The 6000-nt window shown below is 56.6% G+C and overlaps 1 non-coding gene and 1 pseudogene across 1 annotated transcript; both read left to right on the plus strand.

The window, feature by feature from the left end:
• Positions 1–6000, plus strand: part of LOC146870331 (cytochrome P450 2G1-like) — a 920765-nt pseudogene that overhangs the window by 175923 nt on the left and 738842 nt on the right.
• On the plus strand, positions 5628–5781 carry LOC146870332 (5.8S ribosomal RNA). Its single transcript, XR_014959787.1, has one exon. It is a non-coding gene; the product is annotated as a 5.8S ribosomal RNA (ribosomal RNA).

Below are 6000 nucleotides of genomic sequence, written 5' to 3' on the forward strand. Positions count from 1 at the left end.
AGATCTCTCAAAAAGCCGGCATCAAACATTGTGGACTATGTGCTCGGTCTCCGCTCGCGGATGGCTGAGTACATGGAAAAGGCATCTAAAAACCTTGAGGCGAGCCAAGAATTACAAAAAGCTTGGCACGACCAAAAGGCTGTCCTGACTGTGTATCAGCCTGGACAGAAGGTGTGGGTGCTGGAGCCAGCGGCCCCAGCAGCACTCAAAGACAAATGGTCTGGGCCCCACACAATCATTGAGCAAAAGGGAGAGGTCACCTACTTGGTAGACCTGGGAACTCCCCGGAGCCCCCACCGGGTGCTCCATGTAAACAGGCTCAAGGCATATTTCGACAGGGAGGGCATGGGCTTGCTCATGGCCACAGATGAGGGACAGGAGGAGGAGAGTGACCCTCTCCCGGACCTGCTCTCTCAGAACCCTGACGATGGGTCAGTAGATGGTTTTGCTTTTGTGGCAGCCTCTCTGGACATCAACAACAGGATTGTAAACAGGTTCTTCAATCCTTTCGACCTATGTTCTCTCTGACACCCAGTCAGACCAATTGGTGTACCCATGAGGTCGACACTGGGGACAGCCTGCCCGTAAAGAGTAAAATCTATCGACAGCCTGATCATGTCAGAGACTGCATCAAGACAGAGGTGCAGAAAATGTTGGAGCTGGGAGTCATTGAGCCCTCGGACAGCCCCTGGGCTAGTCCAGTAGTTCTCGTGCCAAAACCTCACACCCAGGGTGGTAAGAAAGAGATGAGGTTTTGCGTGGACTACAGAGGCCTCAATGCAGTCACTAAGACTGACGCCCACCCGATACCAAGAGCAGATGAACTTACAGACCGGTTGGCTTCGGCCAACTACTTAAGTACATTTGACCTGACAGCTGGGTATTGGCAAATCAGGTTAGCTGAGGAGGCCAAGCCCAAAACAGCATTTTCTACCCCGGGTGGGCATTATCAGTTCGTGGTAATGCCCTTTGGTTTGAAAAATGCACCTGCCACCTTCCAAAGGCTGGTGAATCGAGTTCTCACTGGGTTGGACGACTTCTGTGCGGCGTATCTGGATGATATCGCTGTCTTTAGCTCCACCTGGGAGGATCACCTGGTCCACCTGAGGAAAGTGTTAGAGGCCCTGCAAAAGGCAGGCCTCACTATCAAGGCCACTAAGTGCCAGATAGGGCAGATACAGGTTGTATACCTGGGCCACCTTGTAGGTGGAGGCCAGGTTCAGCCATTGGAGAGCAAAATACAGGCCATCCAGGACTGGGCTCCTCCAACCACCCAGACTCAGGTTCGAGCTTTCTTGGGCCTGACTGGTTATTACCGGAAATTTGTCAGAAATTATGGATCCATTGTGACCCCGCTAAACGATCTGACAAGTAAAAAGATGCCAAAAAAAGTTCAGTGGACAGCAAGCTGTCAAAAGGCATTTGATGACCTAAAGCAGGCCATGTGCACAGCGCCTATCCTAAAGAGTCCAGACTACTCCAAAACATTCATTGTCCAAACAGACGCTTCGGAGTTGGGTGCGGGAGCTGTTCTATCTCAGCTGAATTTTGATGGTCATGACCAGCCCATAGCTTTTATTAGCAGGAGGCTGACCCCCAGAGAGAAGAATTGGTCAGCTATTGAGAGGGAGGCCTTTGCTGTGGTTTGGGCCCTGAAGAAGTTGAGGCCATACTTGTTTGGCACTCACTTCAAGATTCAGACCGACCATAAGCCCCTCTTGTGGCTAAATCAAATGAAGGGTGAAAACCCCAAACTATTTAGGTGGTCCATTTCCCTACAGGGGATGGACTTCACAGTGGAGCATAGACCTGGCACTGATCATGGCAATGCAGATGGGCTCTCCAGGTATTTCCACTTAGAGCAAGAAGACTCACCTGGTCAAGGTTAGCTTATTGTCCCAAAGTTTGGGGGGGGGGGGGTCATGTAGGAGAGTAGGGTCTGCAATCCTATGATCACCCAGATTTTTTTGCTTTTTGCTTCATTGGTTTACGACTTTCCCTGGCTGTGGGCCTGCCAATCAGACCCACAGCCTAGCTGTTCTCTCTCGAAATTAACACACATGTACATTAGGTGCATCCACTAATTGGAACTGGGCCGCCTTATCAGTCCCTGTATCAGCATACCACAGGTATCCAGGGCATCGGTGTACCCAGGGCCTACCAGGGGCTGCAGCATGTATTATGCCACCCCTGGATGGCCGCCCAAATCTGACACAACTGGCTGCACGACAGCTGGGTCAATCACCCGTTGCTGTAGGTGTAGTATTCCTATACCTAACCCTAGAATGGACACATGGATTCCTATCAGTCACTCCTATGGCAGGCCTTATCAATCCTGAAGGCAGAGTGCGGGGAATCATGTGGGATGGTGCTCTGGCACGAGCTGAGCCCGTCGACGGCTTGCGGAACCAAATCCTAATAGCCGTTCCATGGTGACGCGGGCCAACTACCTTAAAATGCATTATAATCCTCGCTGTTATTTGCTAACTCTGGCAACGCATCACCCACACATGTCGAGTAAGGTGTCATACGAATTGGAATACGAACCCCTCGCCAATTCTGGCAACGGGGTTAGCATTCCCCCCTTTTAGAGGGGCACGACATGGAAGTAACCTTGAACCCCGGTTAAAGTTGACTCAAGCCTCAGCATCACAAAATGGATGCTGCCACCAGACACAAGTCTGACCTCCTGCTGCTGGGAGACCTTCCAGCAAGGGGAGCTTGGACAAAGGGTTTCCTGTCGAGGGCGGTGTTAGCACCATCCCAGACAGGGTTTGTGTATCCCAGGTAGGCAGGGCTGAAAGGAAGGTGATTGCAAGTGGCACCCCGGTGCTCACTGTGCATAGCCCGGCTCAAACCAGTTTCGGGGGCAACCCTGCCCCTGAGCTGGGGCGAAGCCAGACAAAGGATAGGGGTGTAACCACCCCCCTCCTGGCCCCACCCATAGGTAGGACCTAGTCACGCGCCAGCCCCTTTTCCTAGAATAAAGGTAGGAGCGAGTCCCCTTCCCAAATTGGATAATTCTGAATCTTGAACTACTTTCCACGAAAGGAACTCTTGACTATTTCTGAAGACTCTCCCTTGTGGCTAAGGAGTAGCCACCCTGCACCAGCAGGCACCACCTAAGCGCTTGCGGTTTGCTGTACGTCTCTCCCACGGACCAAGACTGCCCAGCTCGACGAGACCCGGGTTCCCTGCCATCTCTGACCTCTACCTACATCGTCAGCCCAGCTGAGATTCGTAGGTGTGACGAGACCTGCGGGACCGGCCATCTTCAGAACCTGCACGACGCTTATCTAGCACGCCCACCGAGGGACCCTCGAGTGAGTGCACCTAGGGTTTGAGAAGCCCTAACCCTGAGCGGCTCCAGCACCGAAGTCTGCCTCCCCAGCATCCACGAGATCTGCGTGGGGGCCCTTCTGCTCCTTGCTGCTCACCGCGTTGTCCGACCACCCGCCAACCGGCTTGTGGCCCTCTTCACAACGCACCACGACAGTCTCTCATCACTGGTCTGGTTGCTCCAGACTGGCTCTTGCTCCCCTTCAACAGAGGAGTACCTCGGACCCTCCTGGTCCACTCCAGACGCCATCTTGACTCCACCGCGTGGGTTTGCCACTGCCAAGACCTGCTGCCCCACTCCTGGGCCCAGCATCATCGACAGCAGACACCTTCGTGGGACAGCTCGCCCTCCATCCTGGTCGCCGCCGCGCCTCCTGGTCCGAGGAACAGCCGAGTCCGACGTCATCCACTCACCTGGTCGAGGTGAGTTCACCCGGTACCTTCCTGGTACCCACACGACCGCTGGCTAGCGGTTGAGAACTGAGTCCCCTCTGCTTTCAGGTTTCCTTCATCACCGATCCAGGCTTGGATCTCGCTGAACATCGACACTAGTCGCCTGCCAGCAACTTCTTCTTTCAGGCTCCTGAGACTACAACGAGGACTCCCGACATCTTGCTGAACCCCACGCAGCCGCAGCCTCTGGGCTAGGTAACTCGAGCATCTCGGTGCTCCATCGTAGGTTCACTCTACAAGTGTCCAGTTCCTTTTTCGTTTAGTCCCACTGATCGGATTCCTCCGGAATCAGTAACTTAAAACTTTATAACCTCTCCCATTCCACTTGCAGTGTGAATGGTTTCGTGCCCTTCGGGCATTTGTGTAAATTGTGCAACCAGAAGTATTTTCCTAAGAGTTTTGTATTGTGCTTAGCTCCCGGAATCATAAAGAGCCAGGGTAGTCTTGTTATAAATAAATATCCTTTATTTTCATAACAACTGGTGTGGTGTCCTTTCACTTGGCGTTCAAGGGGTGTATGTGATGGTAAACAGCTGGCTTAACACGCCCTCTAGAGTTTAGCCTGAAGACTGCTCTTGTCCACGCTACTAGGATAGCTGGTCTATAAGGTTGACTTACAACCAATCATCAATAAGGGTCGTTCGGAATGATACACAGTGATCACTAGAATAGTGAGCACTACATATCAGGCCAACTTCTCACACCGGGTACGCTCCTGCCTCTCAGCCCCTTCCCGATGGTCCTTTATCTCCGAGTTTGCTGGGTCAGACCTCCGTGAGGTCCAGCGATCCCAAGATGGGGGAAGGCAGCACCCGGGCCTGCCCGCTGGGGCCCCCGTGGGCCCGGGTCTGCGCCTGCCTCTCAGCCCCTTCCCATTTGGCCTTTCCTTCGAGCCCGCTCGCCCCGGGAGAAGGCAGGGATGTGAAGCCGCCATCCCCTGCGTGCCGGGCGGCCTGCCAGGGGATGCCCCGGCTGTACTCTGATCGATTGGGCACTCTCGGTCCGTTTAGGGGATGGACTGCTTGGCCAGCCTCTGCTGTTGTTTCAAGCAAAGAGCTTCCTCCCTGCATGGACCGTCCGACTCGAGGGCCTGCCGCCTGTCGGGAGGCCCTTCACCCTACCCAGCAGAGCGAAGGCCGAGCGGCCCCGGCAGCTCGTGCCCCCCAGTGGTCTGACCCCGAGCGGAAGGGGTCGGGTGGCGCCAGGCCCTCGGACGCTGCTGCCCAGCAGGTCCGTAGGCCCTGTGCGCCACGCCGCCACCCCTCTCCGCCCAGCACATTTCCGCAACAGCTCTGAACGACCGTTCCGAGGGGTGCCGCCGCCGCCAGGCTCCGGCACCCCTGCCTCTCGCTCAGGCTGTGCCTCGGCCCGCCTCACCCTCACGGGGGAGACGGCTGGGCCTGCCGGTACCCATGCGACCGCCACATCTTGCCACCCCTCCGGTGAGCCCTCCCACCCAGGCGGGTGGGCTCCTTTCCCCCAGCAGGCTCCCGAGAGGGAGGGGTGCGCAAAGGTGGTCCGGTCAGGACGATGGGCACGCGGCCCCCCGAACCCTGTCAGCAGGCGCGGCTACCTGGTTGATCCTGCCAGTAGCATATGCTTGTCTCAAAGATTAAGCCATGCACGTGTAAGTACACACGGCCGGGGGCGGGCTCCCGGGCCGAGCGCCTGGCAATGGTTTTTTTCTCCCGATGGTGCTGTCTGACTCCCAGAGGGGAAGCTTTGAACGGGGCGCCCGGGCCGTCTCACCGCACGGGCAGTGGACGGATGGCGTCACCTTCCTCCCGCCTCTTCTGCGCCCCCAGGTGGGCGAACGTTTTCGAAAAGTTGCCTGTGACTCTTGGCGGTGGATCACTCGGCTCGCGCGTCGATGAAGAACGCAGCTAGCTGCGAGAATTAGTGTGAATTGAAGGACACATTGATCATCGACACTTTGAACGCACCTTGCGGCCCCGGGTTCCTCCCGGGGCTATGCCTGTCTGAGGGTCGCTCGATCGTCAATCGCCCCGGGGCTTCCCCGGGACGCGGCTGGGTCCGTCGCAGGGTGAGCTCCGCTTCCCTTTGTCCCCCCACAAGGTCAGACCCCCCGATCACCCGTGGCCGGGTCCCAGGCCGGATCCTGCCACGGAGGTACGCCGCCGGCGTGCCTGGCCCCCCGAGAAGGGGCCTGGCGACCGGTCCGCCCAGAGCCGTCCCGGGGCGCCTGGC

This window comes from Triturus cristatus, chromosome 1_1 (genome assembly GCF_964204655.1).
Source record: "Triturus cristatus chromosome 1_1, aTriCri1.1, whole genome shotgun sequence".
In the NCBI taxonomy this organism is placed as follows: Eukaryota; Metazoa; Chordata; class Amphibia; order Caudata; family Salamandridae; genus Triturus; species Triturus cristatus.